General features: G+C 47.7%; 19 non-coding genes across 19 annotated transcripts; all 19 read left to right on the top strand.

Annotated features, from left to right (window-relative positions):
* Positions 1-1,396: 1,396 nt before the first annotated feature.
* On the top strand, positions 1,397-1,511 carry LOC127980392 (U5 spliceosomal RNA). The gene has a single exon (XR_008159419.1). It is a non-coding gene; the product is annotated as a U5 spliceosomal RNA (small nuclear RNA).
* Positions 1,512-2,140: 629 nt separating this feature from the next.
* On the top strand, positions 2,141-2,212 carry trnag-ucc (transfer RNA glycine (anticodon UCC)). The gene has a single exon. It is a non-coding gene; the product is annotated as a tRNA-Gly (tRNA).
* Positions 2,213-3,437: 1,225 nt separating this feature from the next.
* On the top strand, positions 3,438-3,552 carry LOC127980391 (U5 spliceosomal RNA). The gene has a single exon (XR_008159418.1). It is a non-coding gene; the product is annotated as a U5 spliceosomal RNA (small nuclear RNA).
* A 629-nt stretch (positions 3,553-4,181) lies between these two features.
* On the top strand, positions 4,182-4,253 carry trnag-ucc (transfer RNA glycine (anticodon UCC)). Its single transcript has one exon. It is a non-coding gene; the product is annotated as a tRNA-Gly (tRNA).
* A 1,225-nt stretch (positions 4,254-5,478) lies between these two features.
* On the top strand, positions 5,479-5,593 carry LOC127980390 (U5 spliceosomal RNA). Its single transcript, XR_008159417.1, has one exon. It is a non-coding gene; the product is annotated as a U5 spliceosomal RNA (small nuclear RNA).
* A 629-nt stretch (positions 5,594-6,222) lies between these two features.
* trnag-ucc (transfer RNA glycine (anticodon UCC)) lies at positions 6,223-6,294 on the top strand. The gene has a single exon. It is a non-coding gene; the product is annotated as a tRNA-Gly (tRNA).
* A 1,227-nt stretch (positions 6,295-7,521) lies between these two features.
* On the top strand, positions 7,522-7,636 carry LOC127980389 (U5 spliceosomal RNA). Its single transcript, XR_008159416.1, has one exon. It is a non-coding gene; the product is annotated as a U5 spliceosomal RNA (small nuclear RNA).
* Positions 7,637-9,561: 1,925 nt separating this feature from the next.
* On the top strand, positions 9,562-9,676 carry LOC127980388 (U5 spliceosomal RNA). Its single transcript, XR_008159415.1, has one exon. It is a non-coding gene; the product is annotated as a U5 spliceosomal RNA (small nuclear RNA).
* Positions 9,677-10,305: 629 nt separating this feature from the next.
* Positions 10,306-10,377, top strand: trnag-ucc (transfer RNA glycine (anticodon UCC)). Its single transcript has one exon. It is a non-coding gene; the product is annotated as a tRNA-Gly (tRNA).
* Positions 10,378-11,603: 1,226 nt separating this feature from the next.
* On the top strand, positions 11,604-11,718 carry LOC127980387 (U5 spliceosomal RNA). The gene has a single exon (XR_008159414.1). It is a non-coding gene; the product is annotated as a U5 spliceosomal RNA (small nuclear RNA).
* Positions 11,719-14,523: 2,805 nt separating this feature from the next.
* LOC127980385 (U5 spliceosomal RNA) lies at positions 14,524-14,638 on the top strand. The gene has a single exon (XR_008159412.1). It is a non-coding gene; the product is annotated as a U5 spliceosomal RNA (small nuclear RNA).
* Positions 14,639-15,267: 629 nt separating this feature from the next.
* Positions 15,268-15,339, top strand: trnag-ucc (transfer RNA glycine (anticodon UCC)). The gene has a single exon. It is a non-coding gene; the product is annotated as a tRNA-Gly (tRNA).
* A 1,225-nt stretch (positions 15,340-16,564) lies between these two features.
* LOC127980384 (U5 spliceosomal RNA) lies at positions 16,565-16,679 on the top strand. Its single transcript, XR_008159411.1, has one exon. It is a non-coding gene; the product is annotated as a U5 spliceosomal RNA (small nuclear RNA).
* A 629-nt stretch (positions 16,680-17,308) lies between these two features.
* On the top strand, positions 17,309-17,380 carry trnag-ucc (transfer RNA glycine (anticodon UCC)). Its single transcript has one exon. It is a non-coding gene; the product is annotated as a tRNA-Gly (tRNA).
* A 1,227-nt stretch (positions 17,381-18,607) lies between these two features.
* LOC127980383 (U5 spliceosomal RNA) lies at positions 18,608-18,722 on the top strand. The gene has a single exon (XR_008159410.1). It is a non-coding gene; the product is annotated as a U5 spliceosomal RNA (small nuclear RNA).
* A 1,928-nt stretch (positions 18,723-20,650) lies between these two features.
* Positions 20,651-20,765, top strand: LOC127980381 (U5 spliceosomal RNA). Its single transcript, XR_008159409.1, has one exon. It is a non-coding gene; the product is annotated as a U5 spliceosomal RNA (small nuclear RNA).
* A 1,928-nt stretch (positions 20,766-22,693) lies between these two features.
* Positions 22,694-22,808, top strand: LOC127980380 (U5 spliceosomal RNA). Its single transcript, XR_008159408.1, has one exon. It is a non-coding gene; the product is annotated as a U5 spliceosomal RNA (small nuclear RNA).
* A 629-nt stretch (positions 22,809-23,437) lies between these two features.
* Positions 23,438-23,509, top strand: trnag-ucc (transfer RNA glycine (anticodon UCC)). The gene has a single exon. It is a non-coding gene; the product is annotated as a tRNA-Gly (tRNA).
* A 1,227-nt stretch (positions 23,510-24,736) lies between these two features.
* LOC127980379 (U5 spliceosomal RNA) lies at positions 24,737-24,851 on the top strand. Its single transcript, XR_008159407.1, has one exon. It is a non-coding gene; the product is annotated as a U5 spliceosomal RNA (small nuclear RNA).
* The last annotated feature ends 1,429 nt before the right edge of the window (positions 24,852-26,280 follow it).

Below are 26,280 nucleotides of genomic sequence, written 5' to 3'. Positions count from 1 at the left end.
TTTTTTTTTAAATTGCGCTTTAAACAAAAAGTATTGTGTCAATGCAACTGAACAACATTAATTAGGAACACAGTGCGTCAATAAAGCTGCTGACTTCCACCTGCGTTGGTGGTATAGTGGTGAGCATAGCTGCCTTCCAAGCAGTTGACCCGGGTTCGATTCCCGGCCAACGCATGTCCTTTGGCTCGGGCTGACGTCGAAGCAGAACTCCTTCTGTGACCTGCGACTCCAACCAAAAATTTTGGATGGATCGTTCGGAAGACGAAAAGAACCAGCTCTCCCCATCGGGGAATCGAACCCCGGTCTTCCGCGTGACAGGCGGAGATACTGTCCACTATACTAACGAGGAGCCGTGCATGCTGCCGTTTCTCCCCCAACCGACGGCACTGCACTGACATAACTAAACAATGCATGGCTTCTTCTGACGCAGACCCAGCCCTAGCACCGTAAAATTTCTGATGGACCCATCATTAGCTGAAGTCGCATAACACTTGGAACACTACCCGTAGCAGGGGTCATTGTTTGGACTCTTTTTTTTTTTTTTTTTTTTTAAATTGCGCTTTAAACAAAAAGTATTGCGTCAATGCAACTGAACAACATTAATTAGGAACACAGTGCGTCAAAAAGCAAAATGACAGTTAAAGGCATTTCGTTATTGAACTCTTTGATGACATCATTCAGCTAAGTTCAGTTTTAAATAGTATCTGTGCAATAATTTGCAATCAAGTCAACGATATCTCTGTACATGAAGTGTCCCAAGCTCCGCCTGCCAGAGGCGACAGAGGCAAGAAACCAAAACTCGATCGGTGAAAAGATGGAGAAAAAACCCGGTGAGAAACCAGGCTCAGTCGGGGAGACAGTTCTCCCCTTGTCAGACGAAACCAGTAGATCAGCTCCAGGCTGCAGGAATGTCAGACTGTGCAGAAGAATCATCTGTTTCCTGTGGTCTTGTCCAGGTGGTCTTTACAGGGGATTTGTATCTGCGGCTCATCTAGTTGTCACGGTCTCCGCTGTGTTTCTGGGCCATAGAGGTCCTTTCTAGGTGTTGATCCACCATCTTCTCTGGATACGGACTGGATCCGGGTGACTGAAGCGGTTACAGACTGGATCTGGTGGCTACGGTGACCTCGGAATAAGGGATTTCTTTAAAAGACTTTTTTTTTCATATAAGATTTTATCCAACTTTTCAGATAGAGGCATGAGAAAGAGATTGCCTTGATTGGGCTTTTGGTTATTGGTGGGCCGAGGGGACTTTTTTGAGTTTTACTCCTCCGTTTTGGAGTGGGGGGGGGGTGCTGACGAAACACATGTGGGCAGGCGTTGTCACCCTTGATGACCCTTGGCAAGCGTAGTAGTTTAACAGAGGCAGCGCACAGGCCCGAGCGTTTGGAGACACAGCTCGAGTTTCTCTTCATTGTCGCATAAATCTTTCGCCTTTTACTAAAGATTTCCGTGGAGGGGAACTTTTGCGAGTGACCTGTATTTTTGGGTGCTCTGCTCACTGCAGAGCTACATCGAAATGTCAAGAGCAGAATCAGTTTGACCGTCCGCCAGCATGCTGCGAGAGGGCTTGCCACTGGTCATCGTCTGAATGGGCACTCTCTGCGTTTGACCACTTCGTGTTTATTTAGCCGGATGGGAAGGCAGCGTTTTCTTGTACGTGACGGGATGCAAATTCTTGAAGGCTCTCTTTAGTGACGGGTCTGAACAAAGATCTCATCTGCTCCTCTAGCCCTATCGGCGACTCGTGCACTTCGAGTCTTCTTACTGACGGCGCAAGTTGCTGAATGCCTGCTGCGTTGGTGGTATAGTGGTGAGCATAGCTGCCTTCCAAGCAGTTGACCCGGGTTCGATTCCCGGCCAACGCATGTCCTTTGGCTCGGGCTGACGTCGAAGCAGAACTCCCTCTGTGACCTGTGCCTCCACCCAAAACTTTTGGATGGAATAATATCGGATGGACCCATCATTAGCTGAAGTCGCATAACACTTGCAACACTACCCGTAGCAGGGGTCATTGTTTGGACTCTTTTTTTTTTTTTTTTTTTTTAAATTGCGCTTTAAACAAAAAGTATTGTGTCAATGCAACTGAACAACATTAATTAGGAACACAGTGCGTCAATAAAGCTGCTGACTTCCACCTGCGTTGGTGGTGTAGTGGTGAGCATAGCTGCCTTCCAAGCAGTTGACCCGGGTTCGATTCCCGGCCAACGCATGTCCTTTGGCTCGGGCTGACGTCGAAGCAGAACTCCTTCTGTGACCTGCGACTCCAACCAAAAATTTTGGATGGATCGTTCGGAAGACGAAAAGAACCAGCTCTCCCCGTCGGGGAATCGAACCCCGGTCTTCCGCGTGACAGGCGGAGATACTGTCCACTATACTAACGAGGAGCCGTGCATGCTGCCGTTTCTCCCCCAACCGACGGCACTGCACTGACATAACTAAACAATGCATGGCTTCTTCTGACGCAGACCCAGCCCTAGCACCGTAAAATTTCTGATGGACCCATCATTAGCTGAAGTCGCATAACACTTGGAACACTACCCGTAGCAGGGGTCATTGTTTGGACTCTTTTTTTTTTTTTTTTTTTTTTTAAATTGCGCTTTAAACAAAAAGTATTGCGTCAATGCAACTGAACAACATTAATTAGGAACACAGTGCGTCAAAAAGCAAAATGACAGTTAAAGGCATTTCGTTATTGAACTCTTTGATGACATCATTCAGCTAAGTTCAGTTTTAAATAGTATCTGTGCAATAATTTGCAATCAAGTCAACGATATCTCTGTACATGAAGTGTCCCAAGCTCCGCCTGCCAGAGGCGACAGAGGCAAGAAACCAAAACTCGATCGGTGAAAAGATGGAGAAAAAACCCGGTGAGAAACCAGGCTCAGTCGGGGAGACAGTTCTCCCCTTGTCAGACGAAACCAGTAGATCAGCTCCAGGCTGCAGGAATGTCAGACTGTGCAGAAGAATCATCTGTTTCCTGTGGTCTTGTCCAGGTGGTCTTTACAGGGGATTTGTATCTGCGGCTCATCTAGTTGTCACGGTCTCCGCTGTGTTTCTGGGCCATAGAGGTCCTTTCTAGGTGTTGATCCACCATCTTCTCTGGATACGGACTGGATCCGGGTGACTGAAGCGGTTACAGACTGGATCTGGTGGCTACGGTGACCTCGGAATAAGGGATTTCTTTAAAATACTTTTTTTTTCATATAAGATTTTATCCAACTTTTCAGATAGAGGCATGAGAAAGAGATTGCCTTGATTGGGCTTTTGGTTATTGGTGGGCCGAGGGGACTTTTTTGAGTTTTACTCCTCCGTTTTGGAGTGGGGGGGGGGGTGCTGACGAAACACATGTGGGCAGGCGTTGTCACCCTTGATGACCCTTGGCGAGCGTAGTAGTTTAACAGAGGCAGCGCACAGGCCCGAGCGTTTGGAGACACAGCTCGAGTTTCTCTTCATTGTCGCATAAATCTTTCGCCTTTTACTAAAGATTTCCGTGGAGGGGAACTTTTGCGAGTGACCTGTATTTTTGGGTGCTCTGCTCACTGCAGAGCTACATCGAAATGTCAAGAGCAGAATCAGTTTGACCGTCCGCCAGCATGCTGCGAGAGGGCTTGCCACTGGTCATCGTCTGAATGGGCACTCTCTGCGTTTGACCACTTCGTGTTTATTTAGCCGGATGGGAAGCCAGCGTTTTCTTGTACGTGACGGGATGCAAATTCTTGAAGGCTCTCTTTAGTGACGGGTCTGAACAAAGATCTCATCTGCTCCTCTAGCCCTATCGGCGACTCGTGCACTTCGAGTCTTCTTACTGACGGCGCAAGTTGCTGAATGCCTGCTGCGTTGGTGGTATAGTGGTGAGCATAGCTGCCTTCCAAGCAGTTGACCCGGGTTCGATTCCCGGCCAACGCATGTCCTTTGGCTCGGGCTGACGTCGAAGCAGAACTCCCTCTGTGACCTGTGCCTCCACCCAAAACTTTTGGATGGAATAATATCGGATGGACCCATCATTAGCTGAAGTCGCATAACACTTGCAACACTACCCGTAGCAGGGGTCATTGTTTGGACTCTTTTTTTTTTTTTTTTTTTTTAAATTGCGCTTTAAACAAAAAGTATTGTGTCAATGCAACTGAACAACATTAATTAGGAACACAGTGCGTCAATAAAGCTGCTGACTTCCACCTGCGTTGGTGGTGTAGTGGTGAGCATAGCTGCCTTCCAAGCAGTTGACCCGGGTTCGATTCCCGGCCAACGCATGTCCTTTGGCTCGGGCTGACGTCGAAGCAGAACTCCTTCTGTGACCTGCGACTCCAACCAAAAATTTTGGATGGATCGTTCGGAAGACGAAAAGAACCAGCTCTCCCCGTCGGGGAATCGAACCCCGGTCTTCCGCGTGACAGGCGGAGATACTGTCCACTATACTAACGAGGAGCCGTGCATGCTGCCGTTTCTCCCCCAACCGACGGCACTGCACTGACATAACTAAACAATGCATGGCTTCTTCTGACGCAGACCCAGCCCTAGCACCGTAAAATTTCTGATGGACCCATCATTAGCTGAAGTCGCATAACACTTGGAACACTACCCGTAGCAGGGGTCATTGTTTGGACTCTTTTTTTTTTTTTTTTTTTTTTTAAATTGCGCTTTAAACAAAAAGTATTGCGTCAATGCAACTGAACAACATTAATTAGGAACACAGTGCGTCAAAAAGCAAAATGACAGTTAAAGGCATTTCGTTATTGAACTCTTTGATGACATCATTCAGCTAAGTTCAGTTTTAAATAGTATCTGTGCAATAATTTGCAATCAAGTCAACGATATCTCTGTACATGAAGTGTCCCAAGCTCCGCCTGCCAGAGGCGACAGAGGCAAGAAACCAAAACTCGATCGGTGAAAAGATGGAGAAAAAACCCGGTGAGAAACCAGGCTCAGTCGGGGAGACAGTTCTCCCCTTGTCAGACGAAACCAGTAGATCAGCTCCAGGCTGCAGGAATGTCAGACTGTGCAGAAGAATCATCTGTTTCCTGTGGTCTTGTCCAGGTGGTCTTTACAGGGGATTTGTATCTGCGGCTCATCTAGTTGTCACGGTCTCCGCTGTGTTTCTGGGCCATAGAGGTCCTTTCTAGGTGTTGATCCACCATCTTCTCTGGATACGGACTGGATCCGGGTGACTGAAGCGGTTACAGACTGGATCTGGTGGCTACGGTGACCTCGGAATAAGGGATTTCTTTAAAATACTTTTTTTTTCATATAAGATTTTATCCAACTTTTCAGATAGAGGCATGAGAAAGAGATTGCCTTGATTGGGCTTTTGGTTATTGGTGGGCCGAGGGGACTTTTTTGAGTTTTACTCCTCCGTTTTGGAGTGGGGGGGGGGGTGCTGACGAAACACATGTGGGCAGGCGTTGTCACCCTTGATGACCCTTGGCGAGCGTAGTAGTTTAACAGAGGCAGCGCACAGGCCCGAGCGTTTGGAGACACAGCTCGAGTTTCTCTTCATTGTCGCATAAATCTTTCGCCTTTTACTAAAGATTTCCGTGGAGGGGAACTTTTGCGAGTGACCTGTATTTTTGGGTGCTCTGCTCACTGCAGAGCTACATCGAAATGTCAAGAGCAGAATCAGTTTGACCGTCCGCCAGCATGCTGCGAGAGGGCTTGCCACTGGTCATCGTCTGAATGGGCACTCTCTGCGTTTGACCACTTCGTGTTTATTTAGCCGGATGGGAAGGCAGCGTTTTCTTGTACGTGACGGGATGCAAATTCTTGAAGGCTCTCTTTAGTGACGGGTCTGAACAAAGATCTCATCTGCTCCTCTAGCCCTATCGGCGACTCGTGCACTTCGAGTCTTCTTACTGACGGCGCAAGTTGCTGAATGCCTGCTGCGTTGGTGGTATAGTGGTGAGCATAGCTGCCTTCCAAGCAGTTGACCCGGGTTCGATTCCCGGCCAACGCATGTCCTTTGGCTCGGGCTGACGTCGAAGCAGAACTCCCTCTGTGACCTGTGCCTCCACCCAAAACTTTTGGATGGAATAATATCGGATGGACCCATCATTAGCTGAAGTCGCATAACACTTGCAACACTACCCGTAGCAGGGGTCATTGTTTGGACTCTTTTTTTTTTTTTTTTTTTTTAAATTGCGCTTTAAACAAAAAGTATTGTGTCAATGCAACTGAACAACATTAATTAGGAACACAGTGCGTCAATAAAGCTGCTGACTTCCACCTGCGTTGGTGGTGTAGTGGTGAGCATAGCTGCCTTCCAAGCAGTTGACCCGGGTTCGATTCCCGGCCAACGCATGTCCTTTGGCTCGGGCTGACGTCGAAGCAGAACTCCTTCTGTGACCTGCGACTCCAACCAAAAATTTTGGATGGATCGTTCGGAAGACGAAAAGAACCAGCTCTCCCCGTCGGGGAATCGAACCCCGGTCTTCCGCGTGACAGGCGGAGATACTGTCCACTATACTAACGAGGAGCCGTGCATGCTGCCGTTTCTCCCCCAACCGACGGCACTGCACTGACATAACTAAACAATGCATGGCTTCTTCTGACGCAGACCCAGCCCTAGCACCGTAAAATTTCTGATGGACCCATCATTAGCTGAAGTCGCATAACACTTGGAACACTACCCGTAGCAGGGGTCATTGTTTGGACTCTTTTTTTTTTTTTTTTTTTTTTTAAATTGCGCTTTAAACAAAAAGTATTGCGTCAATGCAACTGAACAACATTAATTAGGAACACAGTGCGTCAAAAAGCAAAATGACAGTTAAAGGCATTTCGTTATTGAACTCTTTGATGACATCATTCAGCTAAGTTCAGTTTTAAATAGTATCTGTGCAATAATTTGCAATCAAGTCAACGATATCTCTGTACATGAAGTGTCCCAAGCTCCGCCTGCCAGAGGCGACAGAGGCAAGAAACCAAAACTTGATCGGTGAAAAGATGGAGAAAAAACCCGGTGAGAAACCAGGCTCAGTCGGGGAGACAGTTCTCCCCTTGTCAGACGAAACCAGTAGATCAGCTCCAGGCTGCAGGAATGTCAGACTGTGCAGAAGAATCATCTGTTTCCTGTGGTCTTGTCCAGGTGGTCTTTACAGGGGATTTGTATCTGCGGCTCATCTAGTTGTCACGGTCTCCGCTGTGTTTCTGGGCCATAGAGGTCCTTTCTAGGTGTTGATCCACCATCTTCTCTGGATACGGACTGGATCCGGGTGACTGAAGCGGTTACAGACTGGATCTGGTGGCTACGGTGACCTCGGAATAAGGGATTTCTTTAAAATACTTTTTTTTTCATATAAGATTTTATCCAACTTTTCAGATAGAGGCATGAGAAAGAGATTGCCTTGATTGGGCTTTTGGTTATTGGTGGGCCGAGGGGACTTTTTTGAGTTTTACTCCTCCGTTTTGGAGTGGGGGGGGGGGGGTGCTGACGAAACACATGTGGGCAGGCGTTGTCACCCTTGATGACCCTTGGCGAGCGTAGTAGTTTAACAGAGGCAGCGCACAGGCCCGAGCGTTTGGAGACACAGCTCGAGTTTCTCTTCATTGTCGCATAAATCTTTCGCCTTTTACTAAAGATTTCCGTGGAGGGGAACTTTTGCGAGTGACCTGTATTTTTGGGTGCTCTGCTCACTGCAGAGCTACATCGAAATGTCAAGAGCAGAATCAGTTTGACCGTCCGCCAGCATGCTGCGAGAGGGCTTGCCACTGGTCATCGTCTGAATGGGCACTCTCTGCGTTTGACCACTTCGTGTTTATTTAGCCGGATGGGAAGGCAGCGTTTTCTTGTACGTGACGGGATGCAAATTCTTGAAGGCTCTCTTTAGTGACGGGTCTGAACAAAGATCTCATCTGCTCCTCTAGCCCTATCGGCGACTCGTGCACTTCGAGTCTTCTTACTGACGGCGCAAGTTGCTGAATGCCTGCTGCGTTGGTGGTATAGTGGTGAGCATAGCTGCCTTCCAAGCAGTTGACCCGGGTTCGATTCCCGGCCAACGCATGTCCTTTGGCTCGGGCTGACGTCGAAGCAGAACTCCCTCTGTGACCTGTGCCTCCACCCAAAACTTTTGGATGGAATAATATCGGATGGACCCATCATTAGCTGAAGTCGCATAACACTTGCAACACTACCCGTAGCAGGGGTCATTGTTTGGACTCTTTTTTTTTTTTTTTTTTTTTAAATTGCGCTTTAAACAAAAAGTATTGTGTCAATGCAACTGAACAACATTAATTAGGAACACAGTGCGTCAATAAAGCTGCTGACTTCCACCTGCGTTGGTGGTATAGTGGTGAGCATAGCTGCCTTCCAAGCAGTTGACCCGGGTTCGATTCCCGGCCAACGCATGTCCTTTGGCTCGGGCTGACGTCGAAGCAGAACTCCTTCTGTGACCTGCGACTCCAACCAAAAATTTTGGATGGATCGTTCGGAAGACGAAAAGAACCAGCTCTCCCCGTCGGGGAATCGAACCCCGGTCTTCCGCGTGACAGGCGGAGATACTGTCCACTATACTAACGAGGAGCCGTGCATGCTGCCGTTTCTCCCCCAACCGACGGCACTGCACTGACATAACTAAACAATGCATGGCTTCTTCTGACGCAGACCCAGCCCTAGCACCGTAAAATTTCTGATGGACCCATCATTAGCTGAAGTCGCATAACACTTGGAACACTACCCGTAGCAGGGGTCATTGTTTGGACTCTTTTTTTTTTTTTTTTTTTTTTTAAATTGCGCTTTAAACAAAAAGTATTGCGTCAATGCAACTGAACAACATTAATTAGGAACACAGTGCGTCAAAAAGCAAAATGACAGTTAAAGGCATTTCGTTATTGAACTCTTTGATGACATCATTCAGCTAAGTTCAGTTTTAAATAGTATCTGTGCAATAATTTGCAATCAAGTCAACGATATCTCTGTACATGAAGTGTCCCAAGCTCCGCCTGCCAGAGGCGACAGAGGCAAGAAACCAAAACTCGATCGGTGAAAAGATGGAGAAAAAACCCGGTGAGAAACCAGGCTCAGTCGGGGAGACAGTTCTCCCCTTGTCAGACGAAACCAGTAGATCAGCTCCAGGCTGCAGGAATGTCAGACTGTGCAGAAGAATCATCTGTTTCCTGTGGTCTTGTCCAGGTGGTCTTTACAGGGGATTTGTATCTGCGGCTCATCTAGTTGTCACGGTCTCCGCTGTGTTTCTGGGCCATAGAGGTCCTTTCTAGGTGTTGATCCACCATCTTCTCTGGATACGGACTGGATCCGGGTGACTGAAGCGGTTACAGACTGGATCTGGTGGCTACGGTGACCTCGGAATAAGGGATTTCTTTAAAATACTTTTTTTTTCATATAAGATTTTATCCAACTTTTCAGATAGAGGCATGAGAAAGAGATTGCCTTGATTGGGCTTTTGGTTATTGGTGGGCCGAGGGGACTTTTTTGAGTTTTACTCCTCCGTTTTGGAGTGGGGGGGGGGTGCTGACGAAACACATGTGGGCAGGCGTTGTCACCCTTGATGACCCTTGGCGAGCGTAGTAGTTTAACAGAGGCAGCGCACAGGCCCGAGCGTTTGGAGACACAGCTCGAGTTTCTCTTCATTGTCGCATAAATCTTTCGCCTTTTACTAAAGATTTCCGTGGAGGGGAACTTTTGCGAGTGACCTGTATTTTTGGGTGCTCTGCTCACTGCAGAGCTACATCGAAATGTCAAGAGCAGAATCAGTTTGACCGTCCGCCAGCATGCTGCGAGAGGGCTTGCCACTGGTCATCGTCTGAATGGGCACTCTCTGCGTTTGACCACTTCGTGTTTATTTAGCCGGATGGGAAGGCAGCGTTTTCTTGTACGTGACGGGATGCACATTCTTGAAGGCTCTCTTTAGTGACGGGTCTGAACAAAGATCTCATCTGCTCCTCTAGCCCTATCGGCGACTCGTGCACTTCGAGTCTTCTTACTGACGGCGCAAGTTGCTGAATGCCTGCTGCGTTGGTGGTATAGTGGTGAGCATAGCTGCCTTCCAAGCAGTTGACCCGGGTTCGATTCCCGGCCAACGCATGTCCTTTGGCTCGGGCTGACGTCGAAGCAGAACTCCCTCTGTGACCTGTGCCTCCACCCAAAACTTTTGGATGGAATAATATCGGATGGACCCATCATTAGCTGAAGTCGCATAACACTTGCAACACTACCCGTAGCAGGGGTCATTGTTTGGACTCTTTTTTTTTTTTTTTTTTTTTAAATTGCGCTTTAAACAAAAAGTATTGTGTCAATGCAACTGAACAACATTAATTAGGAACACAGTGCGTCAATAAAGCTGCTGACTTCCACCTGCGTTGGTGGTGTAGTGGTGAGCATAGCTGCCTTCCAAGCAGTTGACCCGGGTTCGATTCCCGGCCAACGCATGTCCTTTGGCTCGGGCTGACGTCGAAGCAGAACTCCTTCTGTGACCTGCGACTCCAACCAAAAATTTTGGATGGATCGTTCGGAAGACGAAAAGAACCAGCTCTCCCCGTCGGGGAATCGAACCCCGGTCTTCCGCGTGACAGGCGGAGATACTGTCCACTATACTAACGAGGAGCCTTGCATGCTGCCGTTTCTCCCCCAACCGACGGCACTGCACTGACATAACTAAACAATGCATGGCTTCTTCTGACGCAGACCCAGCCCTAGCACCGTAAAATTTCTGATGGACCCATCATTAGCTGAAGTCGCATAACACTTGGAACACTACCCGTAGCAGGGGTCATTGTTTGGACTCTTTTTTTTTTTTTTTTTTTTTTTAAATTGCGCTTTAAACAAAAAGTATTGCGTCAATGCAACTGAACAACATTAATTAGGAACACAGTGCGTCAAAAAGCAAAATGACAGTTAAAGGCATTTCGTTATTGAACTCTTTGATGACATCATTCAGCTAAGTTCAGTTTTAAATAGTATCTGTGCAATAATTTGCAATCAAGTCAACGATATCTCTGTACATGAAGTGTCCCAAGCTCCGCCTGCCAGAGGCGACAGAGGCAAGAAACCAAAACTTGATCGGTGAAAAGATGGAGAAAAAACCCGGTGAGAAACCAGGCTCAGTCGGGGAGACAGTTCTCCCCTTGTCAGACGAAACCAGTAGATCAGCTCCAGGCTGCAGGAATGTCAGACTGTGCAGAAGAATCATCTGTTTCCTGTGGTCTTGTCCAGGTGGTCTTTACAGGGGATTTGTATCTGCGGCTCATCTAGTTGTCACGGTCTCCGCTGTGTTTCTGGGCCATAGAGGTCCTTTCTAGGTGTTGATCCACCATCTTCTCTGGATACGGACTGGATCCGGGTGACTGAAGCGGTTACAGACTGGATCTGGTGGCTACGGTGACCTCGGAATAAGGGATTTCTTTAAAATACTTTTTTTTTCATATAAGATTTTATCCAACTTTTCAGATAGAGGCATGAGAAAGAGATTGCCTTGATTGGGCTTTTGGTTATTGGTGGGCCGAGGGGACTTTTTTGAGTTTTACTCCTCCGTTTTGGAGTGGGGGGGGGGGGTGCTGACGAAACACATGTGGGCAGGCGTTGTCACCCTTGATGACCCTTGGCGAGCGTAGTAGTTTAACAGAGGCAGCGCACAGGCCCGAGCGTTTGGAGACACAGCTCGAGTTTCTCTTCATTGTCGCATAAATCTTTCGCCTTTTACTAAAGATTTCCGTGGAGGGGAACTTTTGCGAGTGACCTGTATTTTTGGGTGCTCTGCTCACTGCAGAGCTACATCGAAATGTCAAGAGCAGAATCAGTTTGACCGTCCGCCAGCATGCTGCGAGAGGGCTTGCCACTGGTCATCGTCTGAATGGGCACTCTCTGCGTTTGACCACTTCGTGTTTATTTAGCCGGATGGGAAGGCAGCGTTTTCTTGTACGTGACGGGATGCAAATTCTTGAAGGCTCTCTTTAGTGACGGGTCTGAACAAAGATCTCATCTGCTCCTCTAGCCCTATCGGCGACTCGTGCACTTCGAGTCTTCTTACTGACGGCGCAAGTTGCTGAATGCCTGCTGCGTTGGTGGTATAGTGGTGAGCATAGCTGCCTTCCAAGCAGTTGACCCGGGTTCGATTCCCGGCCAACGCATGTCCTTTGGCTCGGGCTGACGTCGAAGCAGAACTCCCTCTGTGACCTGTGCCTCCACCCAAAACTTTTGGATGGAATAATATCGGATGGACCCATCATTAGCTGAAGTCGCATAACACTTGCAACACTACCCGTAGCAGGGGTCATTGTTTGGACTCTTTTTTTTTTTTTTTTTTTTTAAATTGCGCTTTAAACAAAAAGTATTGTGTCAATGCAACTGAACAACATTAATTAGGAACACAGTGCGTCAATAAAGCTGCTGACTTCCACCTGCGTTGGTGGTATAGTGGTGAGCATAGCTGCCTTCCAAGCAGTTGACCCGGGTTCGATTCCCGGCCAACGCATGTCCTTTGGCTCGGGCTGACGTCGAAGCAGAACTCCTTCTGTGACCTGCGACTCCAACCAAAAATTTTGGATGGATCGTTCGGAAGACGAAAAGAACCAGCTCTCCCCGTCGGGGAATCGAACCCCGGTCTTCCGCGTGACAGGCGGAGATACTGTCCACTATACTAACGAGGAGCCGTGCATGCTGCCGTTTCTCCCCCAACCGACGGCACTGCACTGACATAACTAAACAATGCATGGCTTCTTCTGACGCAGACCCAGCCCTAGCACCGTAAAATTTCTGATGGACCCATCATTAGCTGAAGTCGCATAACACTTGGAACACTACCCGTAGCAGGGGTCATTGTTTGGACTCTTTTTTTTTTTTTTTTTTTTTTTTAAATTGCGCTTTAAACAAAAAGTATTGCGTCAATGCAACTGAACAACATTAATTAGGAACACAGTGCGTCAAAAAGCAAAATGACAGTTAAAGGCATTTCGTTATTGAACTCTTTGATGACATCATTCAGCTAAGTTCAGTTTTAAATAGTATCTGTGCAATAATTTGCAATCAAGTCAACGATATCTCTGTACATGAAGTGTCCCAAGCTCCGCCTGCCAGAGGCGACAGAGGCAAGAAACCAAAACTCCCATCATTAGCTGAAGTCGCATAACACTTGCAACACTACCCGTAGCAGGGGTCATTGTTTGGACTCTTTTTTTTTTTTTTTTTTTTTAAATTGCGCTTTAAACAAAAAGTATTGTGTCAATGCAACTGAACAACATTAATTAGGAACACAGTGCGTCAATAAAGCTGCTGACTTCCACCTGCGTTGGTGGTATAGTGGTGAGCATAGCTGCCTTCCAAGCAGTTGACCCGGGTTCGATTCCCGGCCAACGCATGTCCTTTGGCTCGGGCTGACGTCGAAGCAGAACTCCTTCTGTGACCTGCGACTCCAACCAAAAATTTTGGATGGATCGTTCGGAAGACGAAAAGAACCAGCTCTCCCCATCGGGGAATCGAACCCCGGTCTTCCGCGTGACAGGCGGAGATACTGTCCACTATACTAACGAGGAGCCGTGCATGCTGCCGTTTCTCCCCCAACCGACGGCACTGCACTGACATAACTAAACAATGCATGGCTTCTTCTGACGCAGACCCAGCCCTAGCACCGTAAAATTTCTGATGGACCCATCATTAGCTGAAGTCGCATAACACTTGGAACACTACCCGTAGCAGGGGTCATTGTTTGGACTCTTTTTTTTTTTTTTTTTTTTTAAATTGCGCTTTAAACAAAAAGTATTGCGTCAATGCAACTGAACAACATTAATTAGGAACACAGTGCGTCAAAAAGCAAAATGACAGTTAAAGGCATTTCGTTATTGAACTCTTTGATGACATCATTCAGCTAAGTTCAGTTTTAAATAGTATCTGTGCAATAATTTGCAATCAAGTCAACGATATCTCTGTACATGAAGTGTCCCAAGCTCCGCCTGCCAGAGGCGACAGAGGCAAGAAACCAAAACTCGATCGGTGAAAAGATGGAGAAAAAACCCGGTGAGAAACCAGGCTCAGTCGGGGAGACAGTTCTCCCCTTGTCAGACGAAACCAGTAGATCAGCTCCAGGCTGCAGGAATGTCAGACTGTGCAGAAGAATCATCTGTTTCCTGTGGTCTTGTCCAGGTGGTCTTTACAGGGGATTTGTATCTGCGGCTCATCTAGTTGTCACGGTCTCCGCTGTGTTTCTGGGCCATAGAGGTCCTTTCTAGGTGTTGATCCACCATCTTCTCTGGATACGGACTGGATCCGGGTGACTGAAGCGGTTACAGACTGGATCTGGTGGCTACGGTGACCTCGGAATAAGGGATTTCTTTAAAAGACTTTTTTTTTCATATAAGATTTTATCCAACTTTTCAGATAGAGGCATGAGAAAGAGATTGCCTTGATTGGGCTTTTGGTTATTGGTGGGCCGAGGGGACTTTTTTGAGTTTTACTCCTCCGTTTTGGAGTGGGGGGGGGGTGCTGACGAAACACATGTGGGCAGGCGTTGTCACCCTTGATGACCCTTGGCAAGCGTAGTAGTTTAACAGAGGCAGCGCACAGGCCCGAGCGTTTGGAGACACAGCTCGAGTTTCTCTTCATTGTCGCATAAATCTTTCGCCTTTTACTAAAGATTTCCGTGGAGGGGAACTTTTGCGAGTGACCTGTATTTTTGGGTGCTCTGCTCACTGCAGAGCTACATCGAAATGTCAAGAGCAGAATCAGTTTGACCGTCCGCCAGCATGCTGCGAGAGGGCTTGCCACTGGTCATCGTCTGAATGGGCACTCTCTGCGTTTGACCACTTCGTGTTTATTTAGCCGGATGGGAAGGCAGCGTTTTCTTGTACGTGACGGGATGCAAATTCTTGAAGGCTCTCTTTAGTGACGGGTCTGAACAAAGATCTCATCTGCTCCTCTAGCCCTATCGGCGACTCGTGCACTTCGAGTCTTCTTACTGACGGCGCAAGTTGCTGAATGCCTGCTGCGTTGGTGGTATAGTGGTGAGCATAGCTGCCTTCCAAGCAGTTGACCCGGGTTCGATTCCCGGCCAACGCATGTCCTTTGGCTCGGGCTGACGTCGAAGCAGAACTCCCTCTGTGACCTGTGCCTCCACCCAAAACTTTTGGATGGAATAATATCGGATGGACCCATCATTAGCTGAAGTCGCATAACACTTGCAACACTACCCGTAGCAGGGGTCATTGTTTGGACTCTTTTTTTTTTTTTTTTTTTTTAAATTGCGCTTTAAACAAAAAGTATTGTGTCAATGCAACTGAACAACATTAATTAGGAACACAGTGCGTCAATAAAGCTGCTGACTTCCACCTGCGTTGGTGGTGTAGTGGTGAGCATAGCTGCCTTCCAAGCAGTTGACCCGGGTTCGATTCCCGGCCAACGCATGTCCTTTGGCTCGGGCTGACGTCGAAGCAGAACTCCTTCTGTGACCTGCGACTCCAACCAAAAATTTTGGATGGATCGTTCGGAAGACGAAAAGAACCAGCTCTCCCCGTCGGGGAATCGAACCCCGGTCTTCCGCGTGACAGGCGGAGATACTGTCCACTATACTAACGAGGAGCCGTGCATGCTGCCGTTTCTCCCCCAACCGACGGCACTGCACTGACATAACTAAACAATGCATGGCTTCTTCTGACGCAGACCCAGCCCTAGCACCGTAAAATTTCTGATGGACCCATCATTAGCTGAAGTCGCATAACACTTGGAACACTACCCGTAGCAGGGGTCATTGTTTGGACTCTTTTTTTTTTTTTTTTTTTTTTTAAATTGCGCTTTAAACAAAAAGTATTGCGTCAATGCAACTGAACAACATTAATTAGGAACACAGTGCGTCAAAAAGCAAAATGACAGTTAAAGGCATTTCGTTATTGAACTCTTTGATGACATCATTCAGCTAAGTTCAGTTTTAAATAGTATCTGTGCAATAATTTGCAATCAAGTCAACGATATCTCTGTACATGAAGTGTCCCAAGCTCCGCCTGCCAGAGGCGACAGAGGCAAGAAACCAAAACTCGATCGGTGAAAAGATGGAGAAAAAACCCGGTGAGAAACCAGGCTCAGTCGGGGAGACAGTTCTCCCCTTGTCAGACGAAACCAGTAGATCAGCTCCAGGCTGCAGGAATGTCAGACTGTGCAGAAGAATCATCTGTTTCCTGTGGTCTTGTCCAGGTGGTCTTTACAGGGGATTTGTATCTGCGGCTCATCTAGTTGTCACGGTCTCCGCTGTGTTTCTGGGCCATAGAGGTCCTTTCTAGGTGTTGATCCACCATCTTCTCTGGATACGGACTGGATCCGGGTGACTGAAGCGGTTACAGACTGGATCTGGTGGCTACGGTGACCTCGGAATAAGGGATTTCTTTAAAATACTTTTTTTTTCATATAAGATTTTATCCAACTTTTCAGATAGAGGCATGAGAAAGAGATTGCCTTGATTGGGCTTTTGGTTATTGGTGGGCCGAGGGGACTTTTTTGAGTTTTACTCCTCCGTTTTGGAGTGGGGGGGGGGGTGCTGACGAAACACATGTGGGCAGGCGTTGTCACCCTTGATGACCCTTGGCGAGCGTAGTAGTTTAACAGAGGCAGCGCACAGGCCCGAGCGTTTGGAGACACAGCTCGAGTTTCTCTTCATTGTCGCATAAATCTTTCGCCTTTTACTAAAGATTTCCGTGGAGGGGAACTTTTGCGAGTGACCTGTATTTTTGGGTGCTCTGCTCACTGCAGAGCTACATCGAAATGTCAAGAGCAGAATCAGTTTGACCGTCCGCCAGCATGCTGCGAGAGGGCTTGCCACTGGTCATCGTCTGAATGGGCACTCTCTGCGTTTGACCACTTCGTGTTTATTTAGCCGGATGGGAAGCCAGCGTTTTCTTGTACGTGACGGGATGCAAATTCTTGAAGGCTCTCTTTAGTGACGGGTCTGAACAAAGATCTCATCTGCTCCTCTAGCCCTATCGGCGACTCGTGCACTTCGAGTCTTCTTACTGACGGCGCAAGTTGCTGAATGCCTGCTGCGTTGGTGGTATAGTGGTGAGCATAGCTGCCTTCCAAGCAGTTGACCCGGGTTCGATTCCCGGCCAACGCATGTCCTTTGGCTCGGGCTGACGTCGAAGCAGAACTCCCTCTGTGACCTGTGCCTCCACCCAAAACTTTTGGATGGAATAATATCGGATGGACCCATCATTAGCTGAAGTCGCATAACACTTGCAACACTACCCGTAGCAGGGGTCATTGTTTGGACTCTTTTTTTTTTTTTTTTTTTTTAAATTGCGCTTTAAACAAAAAGTATTGTGTCAATGCAACTGAACAACATTAATTAGGAACACAGTGCGTCAATAAAGCTGCTGACTTCCACCTGCGTTGGTGGTGTAGTGGTGAGCATAGCTGCCTTCCAAGCAGTTGACCCGGGTTCGATTCCCGGCCAACGCATGTCCTTTGGCTCGGGCTGACGTCGAAGCAGAACTCCTTCTGTGACCTGCGACTCCAACCAAAAATTTTGGATGGATCGTTCGGAAGACGAAAAGAACCAGCTCTCCCCGTCGGGGAATCGAACCCCGGTCTTCCGCGTGACAGGCGGAGATACTGTCCACTATACTAACGAGGAGCCGTGCATGCTGCCGTTTCTCCCCCAACCGACGGCACTGCACTGACATAACTAAACAATGCATGGCTTCTTCTGACGCAGACCCAGCCCTAGCACCGTAAAATTTCTGATGGACCCATCATTAGCTGAAGTCGCATAACACTTGGAACACTACCCGTAGCAGGGGTCATTGTTTGGACTCTTTTTTTTTTTTTTTTTTTTTTTAAATTGCGCTTTAAACAAAAAGTATTGCGTCAATGCAACTGAACAACATTAATTAGGAACACAGTGCGTCAAAAAGCAAAATGACAGTTAAAGGCATTTCGTTATTGAACTCTTTGATGACATCATTCAGCTAAGTTCAGTTTTAAATAGTATCTGTGCAATAATTTGCAATCAAGTCAACGATATCTCTGTACATGAAGTGTCCCAAGCTCCGCCTGCCAGAGGCGACAGAGGCAAGAAACCAAAACTTGATCGGTGAAAAGATGGAGAAAAAACCCGGTGAGAAACCAGGCTCAGTCGGGGAGACAGTTCTCCCCTTGTCAGACGAAACCAGTAGATCAGCTCCAGGCTGCAGGAATGTCAGACTGTGCAGAAGAATCATCTGTTTCCTGTGGTCTTGTCCAGGTGGTCTTTACAGGGGATTTGTATCTGCGGCTCATCTAGTTGTCACGGTCTCCGCTGTGTTTCTGGGCCATAGAGGTCCTTTCTAGGTGTTGATCCACCATCTTCTCTGGATACGGACTGGATCCGGGTGACTGAAGCGGTTACAGACTGGATCTGGTGGCTACGGTGACCTCGGAATAAGGGATTTCTTTAAAATACTTTTTTTTTCATATAAGATTTTATCCAACTTTTCAGATAGAGGCATGAGAAAGAGATTGCCTTGATTGGGCTTTTGGTTATTGGTGGGCCGAGGGGACTTTTTTGAGTTTTACTCCTCCGTTTTGGAGTGGGGGGGGGGGGGTGCTGACGAAACACATGTGGGCAGGCGTTGTCACCCTTGATGACCCTTGGCGAGCGTAGTAGTTTAACAGAGGCAGCGCACAGGCCCGAGCGTTTGGAGACACAGCTCGAGTTTCTCTTCATTGTCGCATAAATCTTTCGCCTTTTACTAAAGATTTCCGTGGAGGGGAACTTTTGCGAGTGACCTGTATTTTTGGGTGCTCTGCTCACTGCAGAGCTACATCGAAATGTCAAGAGCAGAATCAGTTTGACCGTCCGCCAGCATGCTGCGAGAGGGCTTGCCACTGGTCATCGTCTGAATGGGCACTCTCTGCGTTTGACCACTTCGTGTTTATTTAGCCGGATGGGAAGGCAGCGTTTTCTTGTACGTGACGGGATGCAAATTCTTGAAGGCTCTCTTTAGTGACGGGTCTGAACAAAGATCTCATCTGCTCCTCTAGCCCTATCGGCGACTCGTGCACTTCGAGTCTTCTTACTGACGGCGCAAGTTGCTGAATGCCTGCTGCGTTGGTGGTATAGTGGTGAGCATAGCTGCCTTCCAAGCAGTTGACCCGGGTTCGATTCCCGGCCAACGCATGTCCTTTGGCTCGGGCTGACGTCGAAGCAGAACTCCCTCTGTGACCTGTGCCTCCACCCAAAACTTTTGGATGGAATAATATCGGATGGACCCATCATTAGCTGAAGTCGCATAACACTTGCAACACTACCCGTAGCAGGGGTCATTGTTTGGACTCTTTTTTTTTTTTTTTTTTTTTAAATTGCGCTTTAAACAAAAAGTATTGTGTCAATGCAACTGAACAACATTAATTAGGAACACAGTGCGTCAATAAAGCTGCTGACTTCCACCTGCGTTGGTGGTATAGTGGTGAGCATAGCTGCCTTCCAAGCAGTTGACCCGGGTTCGATTCCCGGCCAACGCATGTCCTTTGGCTCGGGCTGACGTCGAAGCAGAACTCCTTCTGTGACCTGCGACTCCAACCAAAAATTTTGGATGGATCGTTCGGAAGACGAAAAGAACCAGCTCTCCCCGTCGGGGAATCGAACCCCGGTCTTCCGCGTGACAGGCGGAGATACTGTCCACTATACTAACGAGGAGCCGTGCATGCTGCCGTTTCTCCCCCAACCGACGGCACTGCACTGACATAACTAAACAATGCATGGCTTCTTCTGACGCAGACCCAGCCCTAGCACCGTAAAATTTCTGATGGACCCATCATTAGCTGAAGTCGCATAACACTTGGAACACTACCCGTAGCAGGGGTCATTGTTTGGACTCTTTTTTTTTTTTTTTTTTTTTTTAAATTGCGCTTTAAACAAAAAGTATTGCGTCAATGCAACTGAACAACATTAATTAGGAACACAGTGCGTCAAAAAGCAAAATGACAGTTAAAGGCATTTCGTTATTGAACTCTTTGATGACATCATTCAGCTAAGTTCAGTTTTAAATAGTATCTGTGCAATAATTTGCAATCAAGTCAACGATATCTCTGTACATGAAGTGTCCCAAGCTCCGCCTGCCAGAGGCGACAGAGGCAAGAAACCAAAACTTGATCGGTGAAAAGATGGAGAAAAAACCCGGTGAGAAACCAGGCTCAGTCGGGGAGACAGTTCTCCCCTTGTCAGACGAAACCAGTAGATCAGCTCCAGGCTGCAGGAATGTCAGACTGTGCAGAAGAATCATCTGTTTCCTGTGGTCTTGTCCAGGTGGTCTTTACAGGGGATTTGTATCTGCGGCTCATCTAGTTGTCACGGTCTCCGCTGTGTTTCTGGGCCATAGAGGTCCTTTCTAGGTGTTGATCCACCATCTTCTCTGGATACGGACTGGATCCGGGTGACTGAAGCGGTTACAGACTGGATCTGGTGGCTACGGTGACCTCGGAATAAGGGATTTCTTTAAAATACTTTTTTTTTCATATAAGATTTTATCCAACTTTTCAGATAGAGGCATGAGAAAGAGATTGCCTTGATTGGGCTTTTGGTTATTGGTGGGCCGAGGGGACTTTTTTGAGTTTTACTCCTCCGTTTTGGAGTGGGGGGGGGGGGGTGCTGACGAAACACATGTGGGCAGGCGTTGTCACCCTTGATGACCCTTGGCGAGCGTAGTAGTTTAACAGAGGCAGCGCACAGGCCCGAGCGTTTGGAGACACAGCTCGAGTTTCTCTTCATTGTCGCATAAATCTTTCGCCTTTTACTAAAGATTTCCGTGGAGGGGAACTTTTGCGAGTGACCTGTATTTTTGGGTGCTCTGCTCACTGCAGAGCTACATCGAAATGTCAAGAGCAGAATCAGTTTGACCGTCCGCCAGCATGCTGCGAGAGGGCTTGCCACTGGTCATCGTCTGAATGGGCACTCTCTGCGTTTGACCACTTCGTGTTTATTTAGCCGGATGGGAAGGCAGCGTTTTCTTGTACGTGACGGGATGCAAATTCTTGAAGGCTCTCTTTAGTGACGGGTCTGAACAAAGATCTCATCTGCTCCTCTAGCCCTATCGGCGACTCGTGCACTTCGAGTCTTCTTACTGACGGCGCAAGTTGCTGAATGCCTGCTGCGTTGGTGGTATAGTGGTGAGCATAGCTGCATTCCAAGCAGTTGACCCGGGTTCGATTCCCGGCCAACGCATGTCCTTTGGCTCGGGCTGACGTCGAAGCAGAACTCCCTCTGTGACCTGTGCCTCCACCCAAAACTTTTGGATGGAATAATATCGGATGGACCCATCATTAGCTGAAGTCGCATAACACTTGCAACACTACCCGTAGCAGGGGTCATTGTTTGGACTCTTTTTTTTTTTTTTTTTTTTTAAATTGCGCTTTAAACAAAAAGTATTGTGTCAATGCAACTGAACAACATTAATTAGGAACACAGTGCGTCAATAAAGCTGCTGACTTCCACCTGCGTTGGTGGTATAGTGGTGAGCATAGCTGCCTTCCAAGCAGTTGACCCGGGTTCGATTCCCGGCCAACGCATGTCCTTTGGCTCGGGCTGACGTCGAAGCAGAACTCCTTCTGTGACCTGCGACTCCAACCAAAAATTTTGGATGGATCGTTCGGAAGACGAAAAGAACCAGCTCTCCCCGTCGGGGAATCGAACCCCGGTCTTCCGCGTGACAGGCGGAGATACTGTCCACTATACTAACGAGGAGCCGTGCATGCTGCCGTTTCTCCCCCAACCGACGGCACTGCACTGACATAACTAAACAATGCATGGCTTCTTCTGACGCAGACCCAGCCCTAGCACCGTAAAATTTCTGATGGACCCATCATTAGCTGAAGTCGCATAACACTTGGAACACTACCCGTAGCAGGGGTCATTGTTTGGACTCTTTTTTTTTTTTTTTTTTTTTTAAATTGCGCTTTAAACAAAAAGTATTGCGTCAATGCAACTGAACAACATTAATTAGGAACACAGTGCGTCAAAAAGCAAAATGACAGTTAAAGGCATTTCGTTATTGAACTCTTTGATGACATCATTCAGCTAAGTTCAGTTTTAAATAGTATCTGTGCAATAATTTGCAATCAAGTCAACGATATCTCTGTACATGAAGTGTCCCAAGCTCCGCCTGCCAGAGGCGACAGAGGCAAGAAACCAAAACTCGATCGGTGAAAAGATGGAGAAAAAACCCGGTGAGAAACCAGGCTCAGTCGGGGAGACAGTTCTCCCCTTGTCAGACGAAACCAGTAGATCAGCTCCAGGCTGCAGGAATGTCAGACTGTGCAGAAGAATCATCTGTTTCCTGTGGTCTTGTCCAGGTGGTCTTTACAGGGGATTTGTATCTGCGGCTCATCTAGTTGTCACGGTCTCCGCTGTGTTTCTGGGCCATAGAGGTCCTTTCTAGGTGTTGATCCACCATCTTCTCTGGATACGGACTGGATCCGGGTGACTGAAGCGGTTACAGACTGGATCTGGTGGCTACGGTGACCTCGGAATAAGGGATTTCTTTAAAAGACTTTTTTTTTCATATAAGATTTTATCCAACTTTTCAGATAGAGGCATGAGAAAGAGATTGCCTTGATTGGGCTTTTGGTTATTGGTGGGCCGAGGGGACTTTTTTGAGTTTTACTCCTCCGTTTTGGAGTGGGGGGGGGGGGGGTGCTGACGAAACACATGTGGGCAGGCGTTGTCACCCTTGATGACCCTTGGCAAGCGTAGTAGTTTAACAGAGGCAGCGCACAGGCCCGAGCGTTTGGAGACACAGCTCGAGTTTCTCTTCATTGTCGCATAAATCTTTCGCCTTTTACTAAAGATTTCCGTGGAGGGGAACTTTTGCGAGTGACCTGTATTTTTGGGTGCTCTGCTCACTGCAGAGCTACATCGAAATGTCAAGAGCAGAATCAGTTTGACCGTCCGCCAGCATGCTGCGAGAGGGCTTGCCACTGGTCATCGTCTGAATGGGCACTCTCTGCGTTTGACCACTTCGTGTTTATTTAGCCGGATGGGAAGGCAGCGTTTTCTTGTACGTGACGGGATGCAAATTCTTGAAGGCTCTCTTTAGTGACGGGTCTGAACAAAGATCTCATCTGCTCCTCTAGCCCTATCGGCGACTCGTGCACTTCGAGTCTTCTTACTGACGGCGCAAGTTGCTGAATGCCTGCTGCGTTGGTGGTATAGTGGTGAGCATAGCTGCCTTCCAAGCAGTTGACCCGGGTTCGATTCCCGGCCAACGCATGTCCTTTGGCTCGGGCTGACGTCGAAGCAGAACTCCCTCTGTGACCTGTGCCTCCACCCAAAACTTTTGGATGGAATAATATCGGATGGACCCATCATTAGCTGAAGTCGCATAACACTTGCAACACTACCCGTAGCAGGGGTCATTGTTTGGACTCTTTTTTTTTTTTTTTTTTTTTAAATTGCGCTTTAAACAAAAAGTATTGTGTCAATGCAACTGAACAACATTAATTAGGAACACAGTGCGTCAATAAAGCTGCTGACTTCCACCTGCGTTGGTGGTGTAGTGGTGAGCATAGCTGCCTTCCAAGCAGTTGACCCGGGTTCGATTCCCGGCCAACGCATGTCCTTTGGCTCGGGCTGACGTCGAAGCAGAACTCCTTCTGTGACCTGCGACTCCAACCAAAAATTTTGGATGGATCGTTCGGAAGACGAAAAGAACCAGCTCTCCCCGTCGGGGAATCGAACCCCGGTCTTCCGCGTGACAGGCGGAGATACTGTCCACTATACTAACGAGGAGCCGTGCATGCTGCCGTTTCTCCCCCAACCGACGGCACTGCACTGACATAACTAAACAATGCATGGCTTCTTCTGACGCAGACCCAGCCCTAGCACCGTAAAATTTCTGATGGACCCATCATTAGCTGAAGTCGCATAACACTTGGAACACTACCCGTAGCAGGGGTCATTGTTTGGACTCTTTTTTTTTTTTTTTTTTTTTTTAAATTGCGCTTTAAACAAAAAGTATTGCGTCAATGCAACTGAACAACATTAATTAGGAACACAGTGCGTCAAAAAGCAAAATGACAGTTAAAGGCATTTCGTTATTGAACTCTTTGATGACATCATTCAGCTAAGTTCAGTTTTAAATAGTATCTGTGCAATAATTTGCAATCAAGTCAACGATATCTCTGTACATGAAGTGTCCCAAGCTCCGCCTGCCAGAGGCGACAGAGGCAAGAAACCAAAACTTGATCGGTGAAAAGATGGAGAAAAAACCCGGTGAGAAACCAGGCTCAGTCGGGGAGACAGTTCTCCCCTTGTCAGACGAAACCAGTAGATCAGCTCCAGGCTGCAGGAATGTCAGACTGTGCAGAAGAATCATCTGTTTCCTGTGGTCTTGTCCAGGTGGTCTTTACAGGGGATTTGTATCTGCGGCTCATCTAGTTGTCACGGTCTCCGCTGTGTTTCTGGGCCATAGAGGTCCTTTCTAGGTGTTGATCCACCATCTTCTCTGGATACGGACTGGATCCGGGTGACTGAAGCGGTTACAGACTGGATCTGGTGGCTACGGTGACCTCGGAATAAGGGATTTCTTTAAAATACTTTTTTTTTCATATAAGATTTTATCCAACTTTTCAGATAGAGGCATGAGAAAGAGATTGCCTTGATTGGGCTTTTGGTTATTGGTGGGCCGAGGGGACTTTTTTGAGTTTTACTCCTCCGTTTTGGAGTGGGGGGGGGGGGGTGCTGACGAAACACATGTGGGCAGGCGTTGTCACCCTTGATGACCCTTGGCGAGCGTAGTAGTTTAACAGAGGCAGCGCACAGGCCCGAGCGTTTGGAGACACAGCTCGAGTTTCTCTTCATTGTCGCATAAATCTTTCGCCTTTTACTAAAGATTTCCGTGGAGGGGAACTTTTGCGAGTGACCTGTATTTTTGGGTGCTCTGCTCACTGCAGAGCTACATCGAAATGTCAAGAGCAGAATCAGTTTGACCGTCCGCCAGCATGCTGCGAGAGGGCTTGCCACTGGTCATCGTCTGAATGGGCACTCTCTGCGTTTGACCACTTCGTGTTTATTTAGCCGGATGGGAAGGCAGCGTTTTCTTGTACGTGACGGGATGCAAATTCTTGAAGGCTCTCTTTAGTGACGGGTCTGAACAAAGATCTCATCTGCTCCTCTAGCCCTATCGGCGACTCGTGCACTTCGAGTCTTCTTACTGACGGCGCAAGTTGCTGAATGCCTGCTGCGTTGGTGGTATAGTGGTGAGCATAGCTGCCTTCCAAGCAGTTGACCCGGGTTCGATTCCCGGCCAACGCATGTCCTTTGGCTCGGGCTGACGTCGAAGCAGAACTCCCTCTGTGACCTGTGCCTCCACCCAAAACTTTTGGATGGAATAATATCGGATGGACCCATCATTAGCTGAAGTCGCATAACACTTGCAACACTACCCGTAGCAGGGGTCATTGTTTGGACTCTTTTTTTTTTTTTTTTTTTTTAAATTGCGCTTTAAACAAAAAGTATTGTGTCAATGCAACTGAACAACATTAATTAGGAACACAGTGCGTCAATAAAGCTGCTGACTTCCACCTGCGTTGGTGGTATAGTGGTGAGCATAGCTGCCTTCCAAGCAGTTGACCCGGGTTCGATTCCCGGCCAACGCATGTCCTTTGGCTCGGGCTGACGTCGAAGCAGAACTCCTTCTGTGACCTGCGACTCCAACCAAAAATTTTGGATGGATCGTTCGGAAGACGAAAAGAACCAGCTCTCCCCGTCGGGGAATCGAACCCCGGTCTTCCGCGTGACAGGCGGAGATACTGTCCACTATACTAACGAGGAGCCGTGCATGCTGCCGTTTCTCCCCCAACCGACGGCACTGCACTGACATAACTAAACAATGCATGGCTTCTTCTGACGCAGACCCAGCCCTAGCACCGTAAAATTTCTGATGGACCCATCATTAGCTGAAGTCGCATAACACTTGGAACACTACCCGTAGCAGGGGTCATTGTTTGGACTCTTTTTTTTTTTTTTTTTTTTTTTAAATTGCGCTTTAAACAAAAAGTATTGCGTCAATGCAACTGAACAACATTAATTAGGAACACAGTGCGTCAAAAAGCAAAATGACAGTTAAAGGCATTTCGTTATTGAACTCTTTGATGACATCATTCAGCTAAGTTCAGTTTTAAATAGTATCTGTGCAATAATTTGCAATCAAGTCAACGATATCTCTGTACATGAAGTGTCCCAAGCTCCGCCTGCCAGAGGCGACAGAGGCAAGAAACCAAAACTTGATCGGTGAAAAGATGGAGAAAAAACCCGGTGAGAAACCAGGCTCAGTCGGGGAGACAGTTCTCCCCTTGTCAGACGAAACCAGTAGATCAGCTCCAGG

This window comes from Carassius gibelio, chromosome B19, assembly GCF_023724105.1.
Source record: "Carassius gibelio isolate Cgi1373 ecotype wild population from Czech Republic chromosome B19, carGib1.2-hapl.c, whole genome shotgun sequence".
NCBI classification, from domain to species: domain Eukaryota; kingdom Metazoa; phylum Chordata; class Actinopteri; order Cypriniformes; family Cyprinidae; genus Carassius; species Carassius gibelio.
The sequence above is the reverse complement of the archived record's forward strand: the minus strand, read 5'-3'. Positions and strand labels throughout refer to the sequence as shown.